Below are 22,226 nucleotides of genomic sequence, written 5' to 3' on the forward strand. Positions count from 1 at the left end.
CCATGATGAACCATTAATATCACCATGGCAAAATTATAAATATTCATGTAAATGAAACAGTGACTTTGTCAATTCAGGTTAGATTTTGTGGCCAAGTGATCAGTTCTCAGAGATTTCTGGGTTTCAAAATTTTAAAGAAGAACCCTGGGATGTACCTCCCTGTAAATCACAAATGGAGAAAGCAAGCCTGGGGTGTTCCCACTCCCATACCATAGCTGTGACAGCAGAGTTGGGCTGCAGAATCCAGGCATGCTTGACATCTAAAGCCAACCTCTTAGTGCCATCCTGGTATTCTCTATTCTGCAGACAAAGACAGTGGAAAGAGTTCTCTCAAGGGGTCAAGTTAAACTGTAACTGCATAAATTCTTTTTTGCATTTAAATAATTATTTTCATTAAATAAATTTGCCTGCATTTTGTTTTGCCTTATTATAAAAGTAATACCTTTAAAAACTTCATGAACTCAAAAATGTATGACTGTTAAGCACCCACAATGGGAGACTCAAGGAGAGAGAGAAATAAGGAGGGTAATGCGGGGGATGAGACTGTGGAGTGTCCACAAGCATGAGGAACCTGAGTTCAGACCCCCTGCATCCGTGTGAATAGGCAGACATGGTGGCACATGCCTGGAATCCTAATGCAGGGAAGGCAGCGACAAGGGACACCTCGAGCTTGCTGGCCAGTCAGACTTCTTTGTTCTACTCACATATTTTTATTTTGGTAAGATATCTTTATTCTGTAAATACTATGTGTAACTGTTTATTTTTGCAAGCAACCACCATTTGAATAAGAATACAGAATCTAGGCTGGGCAGTGGTGGCGCACGCCTTTAACCCCAGCACTGGGGAAGCAGAGGCAGGCGAATCTCTGAGTTCCAGGCCAGCCTGGTCTACAAAGCAAGTTCCAGGACAGGCTCCAAAGCTACACAGAGAAACCCTGTCTCGAAAAACAACAACAGCAACAACAACAACAAAAGGAATACAGAATCTTTCAACTTAAGGTCTTTGTAAACAGATACACACACACATTTTTAAAACGGCAGTGGAATACATATGACATGAAGCAGAAGGGAGAGCTAGTTGGGGAATGAGGGATGGGGGAGCAGCAGGAAAGGGAGATGGATAAGAACCAAGAGTAATGACTTATATGTATGGAAATGCCATAGCGAAATCCATTACTTTCTATGCTAACTTAAAAAATATTAATTTTATAAAAGGATGCCATAATTTACTGGCTGACATTCCCTTGCTGGACATTTATTATTTTTAATTCTCCACTCATACACAATGAAGCAATAAATATCTTCCTGAACACAGCTCACTGAGGGCCTGAGTTATTCTCATGGCCCATCACTCTGACTGTTCCCTACGCTATGGTCACATCTGCCTGAGCATTTGCCCCTTCAGATCATTTCAAACATGTTTTCCATGCTGACACTTGCCTTGCTGAGACAGGGAACATTACCACATGGAAAGGTTGGCCCTGAGCAAACTGCAGTTCTCAGGGTCAGTGGGCCATTGCTTTCAGTGGGTTAATAGTGTGTTACCGTTCTTCCCAAATTGAGTCGGCTTTTCTTCAACATTCTCACAATAGAAGGGCATAAATAAGATCTTACTTTCTAACACACACACACACACATACACACACACACACACACACAATAATAATAACACAAGAGCTCTGAAGGTAGGAGCCCTTTCCACTTTTAAATCCCACCTACAAATCCACTTGGATGGAGAACTGTGGCTTCAAAAACTGTACTTCTGGAAGCCAGTGAAGCACAGCCATTAAGAGATAAAGGTCTTGCTCTTGAGAACATTCATGCAAGCTTGTTTGTCAGGTCATAGGTTCCGAACCCCAGGGAACCTGGCCACAGGTGGCCCCAAGAGGCAGCAGGATCCCAAACCTCTGCCCTCTGGAATGTAAGGAACAAGAACAGCATGTCGAGACAACCTTACATTACAGACAACCTTACATTACAGACAACATTACAGACAACATTACAGACAACCCTGCTGGGCCAGGATAACAAAGGACCCAGAACCTCCAGTTAAAAATGTCCCCAAGTTCCACACACATGGCACAGAGGGCCCACTATTTCCTGACACAGTTAAGCAGCCCTCTAAGGCTTCTTGCTCCAGGCTGGTTGGTCACTCTTCAATAAAGCTCTTCCTTTTGGAAAAGCCAGGGCCATGGAACTGTGCACCCTGCAGCAAGGGCAGCTCTCCCACACATTAAAAGGGGGCGCTATTAATAATTTCCTTCTTGATCACTCAGGATCTGTTATCACGCGCATATAACCTCGGACTCTTCTCAGGGATCTTTTTCTCCCTCCAAGCTCTACACAGACATGTCTGGGCTCAAGTGCCTGTTTCCTCAGATGTTTCACTGCCTACCCCATCCCCAGCATCAGAGCCACCATGCTGTCTGTCTCTGCAGGGTCTCCTTTCTTAGCATTGACAGTGCTGTCAGTCTTAGAAAACAAAAATGAAGTAATTGTCCTCAGGTGACGAGCACCCAATGGTAGATGGTAGGACATCAGGAGAGCACTGTGCCTGCTACTTGCAACCAGGCAACACCCTCGCTGTCCCTCATAGGTACCAGCATTAGAGTCCCTAGTGAAGCATTCCTTTGGACACCACCAGGATGCCTGTGCCCCCTAGGAAATCCACGGCAGCTCTTCCTGACCCATGGTTTTCCACTTGCCAGTGTAAGTACCAGTGTTGGTACTTACTTTTGTTCTAGCGTCATGCTAGTCTCTCTCTCTGTCTCTCTCTCTCTGTCTCTCTGTCTCTGTCTGTCTGTCTCTCTCTCTGTCTCTGTCTGTCTCTCTGTCTCTGTCTGTCTGTCTGTCTGTCTGTCTCTCTCTCTGTCTGTCTCTCTCTCTCTCTCTTCCCCACCCTTGTCTGGATAACTTTGACATTACGTATCAGCAGAGGTGTCTATCTGCAAGGCCAGAGATGCAAACGCCTACAGAACACCTGGGGAAGCTTTGGAAGAAGTGGCTTAATGGCAGTGCTTTCAAAGCTGCAGTTGCTGTATTCTCTCTTGAACCCTCACAATTCCTGTTTTCTCTACAGAGAGGGCAGCCCCGGAGATGATATTTGGGTCCTTTCTCTTTCCAGTCCCTTCATATAAAACTGATTTTTATTCTATTCCATTCTGCTACAAAATCTAGCTCCATTCTCTCCACAGCCCATGCTTTCTCTGCCTGGTTTCCATCGGTGCTCTCCAGTGACTTCCAGAACCGTATTCTTGCAGCTTACCTATAATTATTTTTTTTCTGCACACTGGAATGGAATGATCCTTGTAAAGATAAACTAAATCAGATCACTTTTCTGCCAGGGAAATTTTGTTTCTTCTTTGCAACCTTTAAGAATAAGCCAAAATTTCTCAGTATGGCACAAGGCCCTTCCCTAGGCCTCTCTCCTCAGCTTATCTGTCTCTGGCCAGTTTTCTTATCCTTCACACAGCAGCTACATAGAGGGACACTGAGTTCTTCAACCACAGCATGTGCTTGCTCATCTCTGTAACATTCCGACTGCTCCTGACTTCTGGAATGTTCTTTCTGCCCCACCTTCCCCTGTCAACTTCTCTTGTCCTTCAGACCCTGCACATGCCTGGCCTCCCCAAGAATAACTTCCCAGCATGCCTTGCACTCTTATGGCCATGCTTTTCCTTGCGTATCTCATCCACTTACCTGCAAGCTGCCTTTGTACTTATGCATTGTGATAACTGTCACACGTACAGTGTTGCACAGATCCCGGGGAAAACACCAGGAGCAAACTCAATTGCTCAAAAGGAGAAAGCTCCCAAGGCATATATGCTCATTGGCCATTGTTTCCTGGTGTAACCCTTGTCAGCACTCATCTTCAGCCTTCAGGGTATCATCCCACTTTGAATAATAAATTTCTTGCCCAACCTGTGCCTAAGCTCACACTATGGACTCCCTTGACCTCTGTGGATTCTGAATCAAGAGAGATCCAATGAACAGGTAAAGCAGAAAACAGAGTTGAAGTGGGGGGGTGTATGTGAGCTTGAGGAGAAGAAGTTTCTGGGATGTTGTGGATGGGAGATGTTATCTCCAAAGAAACTGTATCGACAACTGTCCAGGATGGCCTCGATGCCTAGGACAGAAATAACATTGCACTTCCAGCAACCTTAGCTCAGGGTACAGATCATCATGTTGCCTCTCTCTGAGAAGACAGGAGGATGGTAGCTTTCTAACGTACAGAAAACAACATCTGTACTAAAGTGGGAAAGCCTTGCACAGAATCCCCTCTTTTTCCTGTCACAGTCCCGAGTTTTAGTTGCTTCCTACTCCACTTGGTAGACTGTCATCCCTCCAAGAAGCCTCCGGGCAATGGATCAAGACTAGACCTGAAATTCCTAGGTTAAGAGAGGGGGTACATGACTAGATAAAGGACTAGCAAACAAGCAAATGGGAACTGATACCCAAAATCTATCAGTCAACTTTTCTATCATTATAGCAAATCATGAGATAATCTACTTTAAAAAGAGGAAAAGGTAATTCGGGTCATAGTTTTAGAGATTCAACCCACAGTCAGTTGGCCTGTTATCTTCTGGACCATGTCGAGAAGTACACTGAGGTCTGGGTAGATGGTGGAGAATGGCCACTCACCTCCTTGTGTCATTTGGGGAAAAAAAGTCAATAAGAGTTTGGTATCCCACAGTCCCCTTTCAGGTCATACTGCCAATGACCTTAACTTTCTTCTGGGCTTCATTTCTTCTGTCATCTATCTCTATAGAACCAGTACCTAAAACAGCATCACCCCACACATGCCACAGCCAGTTATGTGTGAGAACTGAGAATAATTCAATCTCTGGGAGCTACACAGGATCTGGGGATGGCTGAGTAGGCAAAAGTCAAAAGAGAACCACAGCCAACTTCCTCCCAGTGACAGCATGAGAGGACTCCAGGCTAGGCACTAGGTTGGGTCTGGGGTAGGGGAGATGTTTTTAGCAAGACGGTCTAGACAGAGGAAGAGAGCTGCTTTCAAACTGAAAAGTACACTCCAGAACATGGCTGCTGGGTCTCTTACGGGTCATGAGCAAACTGGAGATGGAGAAATCATTTTTTGTTTGTTTGTTTGTTTTTAAGAAATTAACAGGATACCAGCTCTCAGGAGAAATGAGGTAACAGAAATATGAGGTCACTGGTTCTCAAGACGAATGGGAAATCCAGTTCAGAGTAACTGTCTTATAGTCACACTCACCGACCCTGACACTTATCAATGCCATAGTGTCAATTCTGCAGGAACACTGAACTTAAGAAGGGAAAGACAGGTACCAGAGGTCAGGTTCACTTCTGTCTATCATCCAGTCTCCTGGGAGATCTGTGCCTCCCTCACCCTGTGCAGATCTCAAATGCATACGAAAGATCAGATTCAGGGAGACAGAGGAAAGGCCTGCAGGTGGCAATTGGTGGCCCACATATAAAAGTCACTGTAGTGCTTAGAGTAGGAATGTCCCCATAGGCTCTGCAGTTGGTGGCACCGTTTGGAAATGTTAGGAGGTGTGGCCATTGTGGAGGAAGTGCATTGTGGGAGTGGTATTTGAGTGGTTACACCCCACACCCAGTTTGCTCCCACTGCTCTGTGCTTGTGGTAGGGATGTAAGTTCTCTGTCATTGTCCTGCCCTCTTCCACTTGCTGCCATGCTGCCCGACCATGGTGGCATCTCATCCTCCTGGAACCCTAAGCAAAAATGAACTTTTTAAAAAAAATTGTTTTGGTCATGGTATTTTATCATAGCACCAAAGAGTATTACTACATTAATCATTTCTGAGCTCATTGCTGTATATTTTCAAGCCAATCATTACAGTAGCCCAAGAAAATTTATATTTAATAAAACTGAATCTCAGGAAGGTTAAATGAACTAAATTTGCCATCCTCTGACCCAAGTTGCTTCTCAGTATTCCCTACAGGCCTGTTCACACTCCCCCTTTCCACCACACAGACCTCTTCACCTAACTGGGCCCTGGGACTCTTAGCTATTCTGGGACAGTAATGTACATATAGGAACTTCATGTTGTTGCCATTAATATGTTTTATAAGACCAAACTTTCTCCAGGGTATGTTTATATTCATATGATAACCTTCCCACCAGCCAAATACACTTCTTGTCAGATGACACTTTCTTGGCCAGGATCTCAGGTGTCACATTTATCAAAAGGAAACCAGATAAACATGGACAGCATATAAACACCTCAAGGCTTCCAAACCTATTCCCTGTCTGGTTCTCAGAACCCCACGATCGCCCTTACAGAGGCTACATACTGTGTCGGGGATCTGATTCTCCTCTCTCACAACCCTGGCTCAGAGGGAAGTCCTCCAGATACCTGAGACCCACTTTCTGCTTCATACTAGGGAAAAAAATTACATTTGGATTCTACAGAGCCTGAGAGTTGTGAGCTAGGTCAGGCCTCTGTCCACACCTCTCCACAGAAATCCACTGTTCTTCACAGCCTCCACTTACAACGTCTGCCTTGTCCCCAAAGACCTGTTCCTGAAAACCATGGGAAGAGACGGAATGACACCCAGTGGGCTTAGAGGCTGGCCCTTCTGAGAGACCCTGCTATAGGATAGATAGTCCGGGTCTTGTGCACTGGTGTTTGTCCCCATTGTTTACTCAGAAGCTTCTAGATGAAGACCCCACCCCTTCTGTTTCTGTAGGCTCTCAGAGGACAGCATTTCAACACAATCATCCTCCTGTATTATACCAACTCTTTATACATGCAATTATTTTATTCCACTAAGAGTTTTCCAAACTCACACAGGTTTTCTATGAGACAGACAAGGAAACTGAGGTCCCACAAAGAAAGTGACATGCCCAAGGCTCACTGGTTGGTAACATGAAGGGCAATCTGAACCCATGTCTCCCCAGCCCCTGTGCACGGCTGTTCCCAAAGGCTGTCTGTTCCCCATTAATAGACCATGAAACAGTCTATAAAAACCAGAGGAATGTCTAGTGCTAGAGGACCCTAGCAGCCAGGGAGTTCAGATTTCTTAACACGAATTGTATTGCAGACAATTAAACTATTTAAAGTGTTTATCCCAAGATCTGGTGATGGGGAGAGGAAAGGAGGCTAGGGCGCAGAGGAGCTTGAATTGAAACTTGTGCTGCCACAGGGAAGGGTGGGGAGAGGATGATGCCAGAGCAGGTGCTGACAGTGTGCCCAGCTTTTGTGAGCGTCAGCGGTTGAAAGACATGCATTTGATATTCAAAATAGTAGACTTTATCAGAAGTCTTCTGGGCTTCAGACTCATCCCACGGCCATGTCATTGCAAAGGAACCACGTGGATGCGTGTCATAGATTCATGATGTATGTGGTCCTCACAGGTAAGCGAGGTGCTCTGTCTTGTGAGCTTGAAGTTCTGAGAAGTATAAGCCAGAAGGGGCAGAGGGGGAGGACTGATAATACCGAATGCCATTTAAGGTCAGGCTGGCTCCTCAGACCTGGGAGAAGGCAGGGAAACCTTTGCTTGGGGACTGGAAATGAAGAGGAGGGTGTGCACCCAGCCACCACGAGGGATGAAGTGACTTGGAGGATAAATCTCCCGAACCCAGATGCCCCTGTTTGTGCCTTGGAGTCTGGACACATGCTTTGGAATTAGACATCAGCTTGAGGGTTTTATTCTTGTTGTGTAACTTGGATACTCTAAACATTCCCCTTGCAGTTTGTGGCAGGTAGTCCAACTTTTTGCTTTCAGTAAGGAGGAGGGAGCAAATTCCCATCTGTATTTTGCAGGAGGAGAATCCAGAGCCTGTCATTCTTCCCTGAGGAAAACTACAGCAGAGATCTCTTAAACCATGATTGAGGTAAGAAGGAAGTGGGGTCTGTTTGTTGTTTTCTTCACTTTAATAAGATGAAGTCTCGCTAAATCAAAGGCAGGGGTCACCAGGACCCCTGGATGAGGTGAGACCAAGATAAAATAAAACGCTTCAGTGTTAAAAAGGCACATGGTACTTCTCAAACCAGGGTCACACAGATGGCCTCACTTAAGCACAGGTCACAAAACAAAGCCAAAGGATATGTTCGTGGGGAAGGAGAGAAGGGAGAAGGGCAAGGCGACAAGGGTGGCAGGTGAAGGCAATTGGAAGCATTATATACACGCTTAAATAGTAGCAAAGCGCATGATTCAATGGTCATTTGTGTTATCTCAAAAAGTGCAAGAGAGACATATTCAGCCAGGTTTGTGACCCTAAAAAATCTTCTAAATTTTACTTTATTATGGGGATTGATTATAGATTAAATACAAAAGCCTTTGTTTGCTTATAGCTAAGTGAAGGTGTCATATGGTATCATACACTGTATGGTTTTCACTGGGTCCTACAGAGTGTCCATATACCTCACCATTGTGAGTGAGGTAGCCAAAGAAGTCTCAAGCTCATGCTGGGAAGCCTGGCCAGCTGTGGTGGCGTCACCTCACGCTAACAGTCGGAATTCAAGGACAGACGCTCATCACATGGAGGCTGGAAGGAGGGAAGATTAATGGACAAGTCTAGCAGGGAGCATCAAAAGAATCTCTTCAGATGAGGCCACGTGAGGAGGGAGAGAGCAAAAGCTGGCGCTTAGCCAACTCCTGGGAAAAGAAAACAGCAAATTTGGAGTTCCACCCTGCCAAGCCACTCAAAGCCACGTGCTGCTTTTGCGGTGACCAGAGCAGTACCAAAGGGCAGAACTCCAGGACTGCGCAAGCTCCCACTCGTCTGAGGGATCTCCACAGATACATACTCTGAAATATGGTGGCCCTCAGCAGTCAGGGGACATTTGGAGGATCAGTCCCTTCGGTCTTCATTTTAGAACTGGAGAAATTAAGGTCTGACAGACGAAGGTGAAAAGCCCGAGATCACAGAGCCAACCAACAGTAGAAGCAGAACTGGGTTTTGTGCCCCCACTTAAATCAAAATGTCTACCTATTTTTTTCCTTTCAAAGTTTGTGTTCTTTTTGTAATAATCAGTGGATTATTATGTCATAATAATAATTTATGTCATAATCAGTGGATCAACTAAATGACAGAAGATGTCCCAGGGAACATCTCCTAAGAACACGGAAATCAAAAACAGGAGGAGTCAACAGTCGTTAAAAGCCTTTTCCTCTCAGCCACTGAGATCCATAAGTTTGGGGAATCACTAGGTTTTTTTTTCTTTTTTAATGCAGTTCTGTGTTTCCCATCCTGAGTTGGAAAGGGCAGACAAAGGACTCAGAGGATAACAGAAACCCCAAGCCTAGGACTTCTTCTTTTCCAGAGACCAGAGAGAGGCATGTCCCCAGGGTAGAGAGTTTCCAGGGTTAGCAGACTGATAATGCTCTACCTGTCCCTAATCCCTCCTACAACAAAACACGCAAGTACCCAGAATTCAGACTCTACAGCCAGTCCCAATCAGTCATCTCCCTGGAAAAACCCAATCTGTGACATTTATGGCCTGTTCATTTTGAAGTGGAGACATTTCCATTTTCAAATTTGAACAGGAAACTTTTATTCACAAAAGAAAACTACCAAAACCAAAATTGCAAACAGTATTTGGGTCAGTGGGCAGTACTTTCTGGAGACATTTCTTCCCAACATTTGAGTAGACTGAGTTCTATTCCCCTGCTTCTTTCTCCTCTACTGCCCCCAACCCCTCTCTGTACTCCATGAGGTATGTGTGTGTGAGCACAAGGCACTTCTGGAATGAGTGGGTGCTCTGAGAAGTTTGAGTCAAGAGGAGAATTTGTCAGAAGAGTTATGAGAGGACAAGACACTCATAAAGACACTCCTGGCACTTAGGGGGACATTCTTTTATCATTATGCTTGCAGGCTGGCTTTAAAAGTCAACACCACAGAACGGGCCTTCATCCTGTTCCCACTCTGTGCACTGGCTGGAGTGTCTTACCTAGCTGCTTTCCCCTCAGAACACTTCTACCTCAGCAGCAGAGCCGAAGAGATCTGTACCAGCCATTGAGAAGGAACTTCCTAATGGTGGTGTTAACAGAGGCTACACCGTGAGCCACATGATACTCAGGGACCCCTATTTGGTCCCTAGCCTGCATTTGGTCATCTTGATTTGATCTTTCTAGGGGCCTAGGTGTGAAGATGGCTGAGTGGCTGGGACCTGTGTTTGAACTCAGGCTCCATGGTTTCCAGGCTCTGGGTCTTGGTATGGAGCTAAAGGGAAAAAAGTTCCTGGTGGGAATATTTCTTAAACATATGCCCCTGCAGCACGAGACCTATTAGATGGACGCAGATGCTGGTGCGTGATCCACGCCAAGTCTTTGCTGCAGCTGCTGCTGCTGGGGCTCCCTTGACGAAGCTGCCTAAGTGAGATCACTGGCTTGGAACCCAGTTCCAGCAGGTGAGCTGCACATTTCAGGGGTGGGCAGTCCGCTGGACTCAGGGGCTTGGGGGCTTGCTGAGCCACCATCGCTTGCGAGTGGACCATGGTCTCTGTAAACCTTGGAGTGTGCAATCACAAAGTCAGCAGCAGCTGGGATGAACAGGGAACACGCTCTGTAGCACATCCCCACTGTGCCTGTTGCCTGGTGCAGTGTGCCTTTAAGAATTAGCAATGGGTCATTTTCGTTTAGAGGGTATCCTAGCTCACACCTCAGTTTCCCATGGGTCTACTTCTGGGAATAAGTGTGCCTTCTCTTTGCATCATGAAACAGACACTTCCAGGTGGGGATTCCTCAGAACACCAATGTGGAAGCTGTCCTCAGCAGCGAGAGTCAGTGAAGATCAGGAGGTGGTCACCTGCCCTGGTCCTAACTATGGTCATAGCCAGACCACTGTATGTTGCTGAACCTTTCTTACCAAATAGCTGTCCCCAAGGACTCCAGCCTACACTGCCCCCCTCCAGAGTCAGGCTCCACCCCGAGTGGAAAGGTTTCTTTTCCCTTGCTATGGAGCAAGGAGCAGTCCTGAACTAAGGGAAGGAGATGGAAACTAGAACACCAGGACTCATCTCTCTCCATCTAAGCTCTGTTTTCGGGATTCTTCTCCATCTCCGTTGATGAACTGTGAAGTTTGAGTAAGTGCTGAAGTGATGACTTCAATTTATATGTGAGTATCTTCCCTTCCTAGCAAGGCAGTGGGTGGTCCGGGTACTCAGAAGTGAGTATCCCAGCATGGTCTGGCTTGTATTTTCCATACCCACATCATACCCACCATGTATCAAGCACACAGGGTACTTGGTAAACTTATGTAACAATAATTACTTTATATTACAATAATATATGAATGCACATAAATTGATTAAAAAGAAAGCAATTTCCTTTAGATCATGCCTTTCTAAATTTGACCTTTAACCCCAAATCTTATGGAATAGTAATAGAATAGATTATCGAGGTCTCCTTTGATCACTCACTGGTCTACCATCAACAAGGATGTGACTTGGGAACCCTGTTTGCTAAAGCAATTTTGCGCTGTGTGGGTCTCAATAAGCATTAAGTCTGAGCGATGGGCCCCTCCCAAGCCTGCAGTTTCTCCCTCCACTATTCCAAAGCAACACAGCACAGGAGCCAGCGAAAAACACCCTCTGAGCTGGGACTCTATGTTGGTGCAATACCGAATATTCTACATCCTCCACGTGGGAAGCAGCAGCCTCGCATCCCTCTGCAGAGACTTCCATGTTGGTAAAGTGTACTGAGTCAGCCCAGAAAACCCATCAAGCCCAGCTCCAGATGAACTCAGAATCAGCCCCCAGACTTATACACTTCTACTCATGGTGGTGGCAGATACAGCTTTTTACACTCCACTTGCAGAGAAATATTCTACTAATTTATATGTGTGTGTGTGTGTGTGTGTGTGTGTGATACTTCTGCAAGCTTTTCATTATTATCACAAAACCATAGACCTAGAACAGGTTTATTCAATTTCTTGATCTTGATCTTGATCTTATGGACATGAAACTGGAGGCCCAGAGACAGGCAGCCATGAAAAGTCACAGAGCAAGGTGACATCTTCTCTGTGTAGCTTTGTAGACCAGACTGGCCTCCAACTCACAGAGATCCACCTGCCTCTGCCTCCTGAGTTCTGGGATTAAAGGCGTGTGCCACCACCCAGATTGGTTTTTTTTTTTTAGATGAAATCTCACGTAGCTCAGACTGGCCTCAAACTCACTCACTATGTAGCCTAGGATGACCGTGAACTCTGGACCCTTCAGTCTCTGTCTCTCAAGTGCTGGGGTTATAGACATGTAACATCATGCTTTCTTTTTTAATGCAGCGAGTGTTGTTGATTGAATCCTGAGCTTCCTGCATGCTGGACAAATACCCCACCAACTGAGCTACATCTCCAAGCCCTGTCCATTTTGGTGCCCCTTTATTGCTTTCCTATTCTTGTCTTGTCCTTCATGTATTTTTTGTCCCTCATGAGTACTTCCAAACTACGTGTTTACACTTATCAATATCCCCAACATCAGGTAGTATACACCTAGGCAATTAATATACATCCTTTTCATTAAATTGGATTTTGATGTCATGCAGCTGTCTCAGTCCCTCCTCTTCTGTGCCAGAAGGGAGGAGACAAAGCCCTTGGATGACCTTTGGAAAGAGTGTCCACACACGAGTGGAAGGATGAACAGAGTGAAAGTTAAGAAAAACTGAGACCATGTGGAAGAGATCCTCTCAGCTCATCCCTTTCAGTGTGAGTCATTAGGATGTCCCCAAAGGGAGTGGCAATATTAGGAGGTATGGCTTTGCTGGATTAGGTGTGGCCTTGTAGGAGGAAGTGTGTCACTGTGTGGGTGGGCTTTGAGGCCTCATTTGCTCAAGCTCAGTGTGGTAGACAGTTCACTTCCTGTTGCCTATAGACCAAGGTGTAGAACTCTCAGCTCCTACTCCAGCACCATGTCTGCCAGCATGCCACCATGTCCCACCATGATGATAATGGACTGAACCTCTGAAAGTGTAAACCATCCCAATTAAATGTTTTCCTTTGTAAGAGTTGTCATGGCCATGGGGTCTCCTCACAGCAATAGAACGCTAAGACAGACGTGAAGAAGATGAAGATGGCTGACTGAGAGTGTAAGATGCAGGAAGCCATCCACTGAGACGGGTGTTGGGAAATCAGTTGGCCTCCGAATGTGTGGATTTATGAGAGTGACGGTTTGAATTGTTTACGGAATGCTCTCTGATTTGCTGCTATGAAGAAGATTGCCTTGCTTGGGGAGGCAGGCCCCGTGCCGGAGAAGTATGTTTGGGGTCCAGCAGACCACTTCCCACTTTTCTGACCTTGCACCACAGTGAACAGCAGTGAAACCTCTTCTGGAGAGGCCTGTCCTCCTGTCCCAATGTTCCACAAGATCTGGGTTTTCTCTGTCAATGGAAACATCACAAAGTGAGTCCTATTGTCAGCTAGTGATTGCTCTTCTTGGTCACAATGGAAGTGGCTCTGGACATGGGGAGTGCCGAGGAAATCCTGGTGTTAGCACATCGCTGTAAGAACCTTGCAATGGTGTCTTTCAGAATCCTGGTCACATCACCGAATGATGCATTAATTCTGTATCCCCCTCCCCAGGGCAACAAGGTGGCAATAAGAGATTTCCTGAGTCCCAATTAAGCGAGATTAAAGCAAGAAAGAATGGGGCCCGACTGCTCTCCATCTGCCTCCGGGGAGGACGCTGAGAGAAGCACGAGTGAGACCTTAAGATGCAGTCTCTCTGTCCTGAGGACGTGACCAGGTGGGGGAGGCACAATGGCCGTCGTCTCTGAGTGAAGAAATGCTCCATATGCCATCTGGGCACCCCACAGCTGCTTTCTCATATCGTAAGTGTTACCTTACTTAATCATTGCCTGGGGCCTCGGTGTTTTGTTTTGTTTTAACCATGGAAAGGGAAACTGAGGTTAGAGAACATTTTTTTTTAACTGGTGACTCAAATTCAGGTAAGCTACTGCTAAACTAAGCAGTCTTTCCATTGAAATAGGGTTTGGATCCAAGCTTCAATAAAATTTGATTAGTAGAGAGCCATGAGGATTACAAAACCTTTTGGAGCTCAGCGAGTGAGAAGACTGTGATTGATTAGTTATGTCTGCTGTTGGCAAAGGTGCAGGGGGGAAAATAATGTTATGATTGATTAGTGATGTCTGCTATGGCAACACAGGTGTTGTGTTCACCTGTCAACCTTGCAAAAGGACAGGCCTTTACAGTGCAAAGTTTTACTGCAAATCTGGTTCTCTACTATGTTATTTTAAAATCTCCCCATACATAAATTCTGCAAGTAGTTTCAGCATGCACTTGAAAAATCAAACATTTTTATTGTCTTTCAAGTTCTGCACATTTCTCTTTAAATAACTAGCCTGAAAAAAATATATATCCCAGATCATGATGACTCACTGCCACAGATTTCCTTTCTAAGGACTTCTTCCTGTAGGCTGCCCCAGTTTGACCTTCCTCATTATCAAGAAAGTCCCTCTGGGGATGGAAAATATTCTCAGAGCACAGAAGGGTCATGCTTCATGTGACCCTTGGAAACTACTCTCTGAAGCGGTCATTATTGACTGAAGGCTACAGTTGATGGGGTATGGGGACTTGAACCAAGAAGAGTACTGTGTGTGAGCATGTGAAGGAGGGTGGTGGAGATGAGATTGGGTTTAGGTGTCGCAAAGTGGGAAGAAGGAAGCTAAGAAGACACTTGGAGACTTTGGGGCAGACAGTGCTGCCTGCTTGGAGCAGAGAAACCGGGAGAGCAAAGAGCGTGTTTAACCCCCAATCGCCCATCCAGTCTTAAGTGATCTACTGCGTGCTGATCCCAGCCACTAGAGAAAAGCTAGGACCACAGAGAGCAAGCATGCCTCCCCTTCATTTTAACTCCATTGTCTCAATCATCTGAGTCATTTGAACGTGCTGCGTGCAGGACCGACTGCAGCTGAGCACGTGGGGAAACCAGATCCCACCCTAGACCCTCCTTAAATGATTTAACGTGTGTCAGAGAAGACTGGCCCCCTCCCCCAACAGCAAAGACGTCATGCTCCATGCTCGGAGCAGCAACCTTGAGAAATGCTCACTGGGCAAATCAAGACCCTAAAAAATAATTACAGTTCGCACACCCTGAAACAATAAGACTTCAAAACCCCCTTCCCGTGTGATTTATACACGAGTATTATTTCCCCCTTGACCCTTCTACCTCAGTTCCCATTCTGCTCACTACACCCAAATCCAAATGGCTAGGAAGTCAGTATTCCTAGGTCGTGTTAGAGCGTCCAGATGGAAACGTCTCTGGCCTGTATAAAGAAGCTAAAAAAAATAACACCACCTGCCACTTAAACTCTTTACACCCAGTTGTGCAAGGACACAAGTATGTACATATTCCAAGAAGTTCAAGGAAGAAAGGAGAAAAATTAATTAAGGCTACACTGCAGTGCCAAGGAATCAGATGCTCTCTGGGACCTGGTATCGAAGCAAAAAAACACACTCTAACAGAGCCTCTGGTTCCGATCCAGTGCTCTGAGGAGAAAAGGGACCAGGAGGTTGAAGGTGGCAAGGGGGGGGGCTCTGTCAGTAAGGGAGCCTCTTCTTTCAGTGTTGTCCTTGGGAAAGTGTCCCAGGTCACACAAGAGTGGGATCATTAACTGTGCATCTAATGTATGCCAAGTGATGCTAGCAGAGAGAAAGCTCTCATTCAGGACACACTGCGAATCCCAGTCAGTGATGCTAGCAGAGAGAAAGCTCTCATTCAGGACACACTGCGAATCCCAGTCAGTGATGCTAGCAGAGAGAAAGCTCTCATTCAGGACACACTGCGAATCCCAGTCAGTGATGCTAGCAGAGAGAAAGCTCTCATTCAGGACACACTGCGAATCCCAGTCAGTGATGCTAGCAGAGAGAAAGCTCTCATTCAGGACACACTGCGAATCCCAGTCAGTGTCTTGAAGGGCTCATCAAATACATGTCCCATGTCAGACTTCAAGCCCTGCACCACATGCACAGACTTCCTGCATGAGAAAGATGAAGACTGAAAGCAGAGAACCCACAGAGAAGACAGCTCAGGAGACAGACACAGCCCTTCAGCTCCCTGCTGATGGAACCTGCTTAGAACCTCTGGGGAAACTGACAGCCTTAGCACCTTGATAACCCAGGGTCCACAAGCTCTGGTCTTTATTCGCTCTTATTGCAACTGCAGGTGTAAGAAGTGGAAATGAAATTTCACAGCCAGGCAGCACTCCAACAGGCACACTCTTCCCTGAAGACTACTGAAACAGAAACAGCCCAGGCGATGATGGACCGGCTTCAAGGACCTCCAGGAAACGGCCGCCTGCTGTGAGGTGTGAGCATATGCATTTGTGTGTGGGAGAGCTTGGGTGAGAGCAGTGTGTCACCTAAGAAAAGGAGTCACAGCAAAATCCTTGAGTGTGAGGGGCAGATGTGGCCTGACTGGGAGGCTTGAGATTCCCCAAGGCCTTTTTCCTCGCTCTCCTTTTTAGCAGCAGTGGCCACCTTTCACGGTCTAACCTCAGCCCACCTGGTAAGTCAGATAAAAAACAGCAACAACAACAAAAAGAGTCCTAAGCACAGAAGGAGAATGTTGTGAAGAGCCAAAGGAGGCAGGAAAGAAAGGAGAGAGCCAGAAGAGCCTGCCCTCTACAACCTCAGTGTAGGAGCCAGACTTGCCCCTCCCTGAGAGCCTGCTAATGAGCTGACATGGCATGCCAAAGAGCTCAGGATGCAGTACCACAGTACGGGTTCCCATCTTGTGAAATAGAAGAGACACGTTAGGGCATGCCCATTGTTGAGCATGGATGCCCACCAGTGTGTGTGTATGTGATGTGGTGTGTGCGCATGTGTGTGTATATGATGTGTACTTGGTGTGTGTGTGTGGTGTGTATCAGTGTGTGTTTTGTGTGTATGTGTGTATGTGTTTGGTGTGTGTGTTTGATTGTGGTGTGTGTATGTAGTGAGACTCTGTGTGTGTAGTATGTTCGTGTGTGTGTGTGTGTGTGTGTGTGTGTGGTGTATATGCACGTGTGTGTGATGTGTGTATGGTGTGTGGTGTGTATGTGTGTGTTTGTGTGTGTGGTGTTTTTGTGTTTGTGTGTAGTGTGTATGTGTTTGTGTGTGTGACATGTGTGTGGTGTGTATGTGTGTGGTATATGTGTTTGTATGTGTGTGTTATGTGTTGTGTGTATGTGTGTGTGTGGTATGTGTGTTTGTGTGTGTATGTGTCTGTGGTGTGGTGTGTGTGGTATGTGTGTGTAGTGTGTATATGTTTGTATGTGTGTGATATGTGTGTGGTGTGTGTGGTATATGTGTTTGTATGTGTGTGCTATGTGTTGTGTGTATGGTATGTGTGTTTGTGTGTGTATGTGTCTGTGGTGTGGTGTGTGTGGTATGTGTATGTTTGTGTATGCGTGCCTGCATGCTCCTTTTCTACACACCGCTGGCCACAAGGAAACAAAGACCAATTATCTACCTGCCAAAATCATTTCAGAGCTTTAAAGGATTTTCAAAGGAAGTCTAAGCTCCTTGTGAGAAGGGATTACTCTTCATTCAGTTTTTTGCCTGGCCATGGAGAATGGAATAAATGTTTGCCAGAGTGAATGAAGGTTAGTCACCTGCTCTGGGAATCCACAGTGTTACCCTGAGGAAGTGTTTCCTTAATCTAGCCCTGATCTTTCATCCTCTTCCAGGGCTTTGCTAGGAAAGTACCTTTCATTCACTCATCCGTTCATTCAACATTTATTTGTTGACTGTTTGGGATCCACCAGGCACTAGGTGTGACTGGCACTATTTCATGGTGGCATACCCTGCTATGAACAGCAGCAGCATTTCCCACCATCCTCCTTAGAAGGCCAAGACTGTTGGAATCTTTGATGTTGACTTGGGGCAGGGAGGGGGACTATGGAAAGAGAAGAGAGTTAGGGTGTCTATGGAATGAGGAGTGAACCTGGAGGGGTCTATGGGAAGAGGGGTGAGTCTGGGGTATCTATGGGAAGAGGGGTGAGTCTGGGGTATCTATGGGAAGAGGGGTGAGTCTGGGGTATCTATGGGAAGAGGGGTGAGTCTGGGGGCTCTATGGAAAGAGGGGTGAGTCTGGGGGGGAGACTCTTCATGGAAGAGAGAGAGAAAGGTACAGAGGACGGATGAAAGCCAGGGAGTGGGACCCCACCAGGGAGAGGGAAGGTTTTGGGAAAGATGACATCTTCAAAGGCCTGGCATAGCACATTGTCCACTGGTGGGAGGCAGGGTGCTGGGGTTTCAGTGCCACACAGGAATGTGGAAACGGAGATAAGAGAAACCCTGCCTGAAGATGAGAAGAATTATGGTAGGACCTGAATGGAGAGAGCCTAGCCAGTGAAGGAAGGGACAGTAGTGCCACCAGACCACAGGTTCCGAGACTTCCTGGCAATGAGGACACTTGGCTAACGTCTAGCTTCCAGCCATGAACATCTCTTCTGTTAATGTACCAGGAGCTATACTGTGGCTGTTCATTCTCAATTCCAGAAGATTCCAGAGATGCCTTATTTGTTCTTACTCTATACTCCGCAGTGAAGGCAGATAGATGGTAACTCTGTGCCCCTTGCAAGTATGTGGACCCAGGCCCAGACTATCTCAGCCCTGAAGCCATCTGGGGGTGGGGTGTGGCAACAGCAACCCACTCTTCCTGCCATTCTCTTCCTGCAGTCTCTTCTCTTGGACGAATTAGGAACATACTCACACTGGTCATAGAAGAGTCCTTCAGGAGCAACCGGTCAACTTGGACCCACATCACTTGTCCTAAGCAAGCTTGCTCTGTTTCTCCATCTATTCCGGGAAGCCTGGGAAAAGTCTTGGCAAATATCAGCACTCAGACACTGAATCTGGTCCTTGTCATCCCTTGAGAACTGAGCTACAGGAAGGGAATCTTATAGAAACCTCCCCTCCAGCAGCCAGACACTTGACAGATTCATGTCAGAGCTCTGACCTCAGGAACTAACCCAGTGAGGCTGGGGGAGGTGAGGTGAGCCCCAGAGCTCACAGTCAGGATAAAAGCAGAAGGCGTGGAACATGGATGCTGTACACCTGACTGTCCAAAGGAGTCAGCTTCTGCTCTGCCTCATGAGTTTATGCCATTGGTCCTGAGCAGAGGGTGAGTTAAAGAACACTGCTGAAGTTTACCTGTGGTATAAGAGTTGGCAAGTCCTGGCATTTGATAAATTATGAGGGTGAAACATTGCAAGAAATCACACAAGTGGGCTCTCATTCCCTTTTCACTTAGTAATTCATGTTGACCTACGAGATCCCTGAAAGGGCCGGCATTGCTCCATTAAGAGTTGTTTTGAAATACATACAGGTGTTCTGGTTGTTATGGTGACCAAAGAAGCTGATGCTACTTGTTGATATTGGCTACACAGTGTACCTTGTGTCAGTGAGAACCACTTTATCTTAAAGGACCCAAATGTACAACTCAGTTCCATTGGACTACTGATGGCGTATCACCAGCTGAACAAATTCCTAGCACATGGGCAGGAAGAAGTCACTAGAACAGAAGACCATGCCTCCCTTGCTGTGGGACCACACTCCTCCTTTGCCCTTCTGCTTATATGGTGATGATGCCTACCAGGTTGGGGTGGGCTTCACCACCCTCAACCTGCCAGAGTTAACCCTGCCTTCTCTAACACCACTCTCATTTCCGATGCTTCTGCCTGCTTATTTCTCATTATTCCTGTCAAACATTCATGGGGCTTTGGAGGATGATGGACAGAGGGCACCGTCCTAGAAATCTGCAATACATCTCAGTTTAGCTATAGAGTGCTCTAAGCAAGACCAGAACTTTAAGTTACTCGCTGCTCCCTTTCTCCATCTTCTTGTGAACAAGGTTCAGGTCTTGCCTTCCCATAAAGAAGAGTAGGTTCCTTCAGACGAGGTGTGTGTGTGTGTGTGTGTGTGTGTGTGTGTGTGTGTGTGTGTGTGTGTGTGTGTGTGTTGCATGCATGTCTATGTATGCGGGTATAATACTGCGATGGAGTAGATAGGTAAACATGATCCAAAGATGCATTCTTCCACAGTGGTTTCCCTCCTCCTGGAGTCTTAGGTCAGGCCAGGCCCTGGCACTGCTACTCACAGCCCCAAGTCACAAGCGTCTTCCTCTCACCTCACGGTTGCCTCACAATATATAACACAGGCAGTCTTGGGCTGCACTCAAGAAGCTTGGCGTAGTCTCCTAGAGCTGACAGCGATGGAAGACAGATGTGTACAGTCAGAGAGTAATGGGAATCATGAAAAGGAGTAGCAGGCTTCCATGTGGAGAGAGCCAGGAGCTGGGAGGGGAGTGGTGGGGGCAGTTTAAAGACACGCAGGCAGGCGCCAGATGCGTGCTGTATGACCCCGTGGGCAGGGCAGCCTTGCCCCCCCTTTCCACTTGAAGATGTTTCCACAGGACGACAGGCTGTGCTCTCTGCAGGGGGCCAAACCAGAGCACCCATTTGCTCCTCATGGTCTCCAGCTGAGAATTCTGTTTGGGCCAGGAAGGGATTCCCAAAGACACCATCTGCCTGAGTCCTCCTCACAGAGACTGTTGTCCTAGGTAGTCCAAGGCCAAGCGCATGCAGCCCAGAGGCAGGGCCAGGGTGAGAATCCCCAGTGACCTCTGTACCCTCCCCAAGCTTCTACTCAATCCACTGCACGTTCCTGCCCTCCACCTCCTCCCCATCCCCGTTCCTGCCTTCTGCTTCACGCTGCCCTCTAAGCTCCCACGGTGGCCCCCTTGCCTTTCCTTCACAAGCCTCAGACACGCCAGTTGCTGACAGTGACAGGCAAAAGTGGTGCTGGAAGTGCCAAGAGCTGAATGGAGTCCAGGAAGGACAGCACCTTCCTCTTTGCCATTGCTGCTCTTGGACTGATAGACGACCCGGCTCTCTGGGGGCTTTGTTCCTGGTAAGCTTCATTCGAAAAATAGTTCTCCACACAGCCCACCATGCACTTCACAGGAGTGACAGGTCCTTAGCCTCCTTTCTTCTGTTCTCTGCGGAACTGGGTCCTCTAAGCAGATATATAGGAGTCCTACTCCCAACTCAGAAACTCAGAATGCTGCCTCACGCACAAACAAGTGTGGTGTGGGAGAGTCCAGGTCAAGTCAAGTCAGCAGAGTAGATCCGAATCCAGTAAGGCTGGTGTCTTTACAAACACGGGGACAACTACGTATGGAGGGGAGCAGTGTGAAGACAACACAGACAAAGGATATCAGGGCTGCACTGAGAAACTAGGAAACATCCATGGCTATCAGATACAAGAAAGAGGCAGGGCCAGCCCTTTGCTTGGTGTTTTTAGGTGGATCACAGCCCTGTTCACACCTTGACTTTATATATCTAGCCTCTAGAACTGCTAAAAATAAGTTCCTGTTACGTTTAGGTACCCAATGTGTGGCGCTTTGCCATGGCAACCCCAGTAAACATATGCACACCCCAACTCTAAGTTGTCTGCTCAAGCTTACTGCTTCTGGGACAGTCTATAACAGGCCAGGTAAGGTTATGCTTCTGCTAACACGCCATAGAGTACAAGCTCGGTCATGTCTACCCTGGATCAAAAGCGCTCCTGGAATGTGTCTAGGAAACTCCATCTGCACCCTGCAGGGATCCCTAGCATCTCCCCTCCCCTCCTCCCTTGAAGTCAATACTTCAGAAAGGCCTGGTCGTCAGGCTGCTTCTGGTGCTGTTGGGCCTGGGAAAACTTAACAACAGATGGCTCTTCTCCATGGTCAGCTAGAGACATGATCCCAATGAACATAAGCTTGAAGGGCATGAGGCTGGGCAACTGGGGGAAGGAAAGCCCTCTAACTACTCAGAAACATCTGCCGGGAGAAAGGATACAGCGAGACGTGGATCAAAGAGATTTCTAAGCAACGGAGGGGACGGTTTTACAATGTGGCCCAGAGGAAAAGCCAACTGCAAGATCTGCCGGCTAGCTTCCAGTTCCTCCTAAGTGGGACAAAGAGGCTGATAAGGAGAGAAGGCCCAAGAGGGATGGGAAAGAGAAACACGCACCTGCGGGCAGACCCGGGAGCCAGAAAAGCCTGCACTGTGCAAAACACAAGCCCCACGGTGGAGGGAAAGAGAATAGAAGCTGCCATGGGGAGAAAGACCAGTGTCAGGAGGGGTGTCTCAGCAGTAAGTCACCCACATACTTGCCACAGACTCTGATGGCAAACAATATGAATATAGATGATGATAACTGTCTCAAGTTATTGTCCCATACCTGTCTATAAGCACAGTTCTAAGCCCCGTGTGTACTAATCATCTAATCCTTATTC

General features: G+C 46.9%; 1 protein-coding gene and 1 long non-coding RNA gene across 2 annotated transcripts in view; both read right to left on the reverse strand.

Annotated features, from left to right (window-relative positions):
• Ntf3 (neurotrophin 3) overlaps nucleotides 1-22,226 on the reverse strand; it is a 64,456-nt gene that overhangs the window by 19,275 nt on the left and 22,955 nt on the right. The gene's annotated exons all lie outside the window — the stretch shown is intronic.
• Nucleotides 8,234-8,943, reverse strand: LOC121137024. The gene is made up of 2 exons (XR_005874229.1): nucleotides 8,757-8,943; nucleotides 8,234-8,604 (listed from the first exon to the last, which is right to left on the reverse strand). It is a non-coding gene; the product is annotated as an uncharacterized LOC121137024 (long non-coding RNA).

This window comes from Mesocricetus auratus, unplaced genomic scaffold (assembly GCF_017639785.1).
Source record: "Mesocricetus auratus isolate SY011 unplaced genomic scaffold, BCM_Maur_2.0 Super-Scaffold_100676, whole genome shotgun sequence".
NCBI classification, from domain to species: Eukaryota; Metazoa; Chordata; class Mammalia; order Rodentia; family Cricetidae; genus Mesocricetus; species Mesocricetus auratus.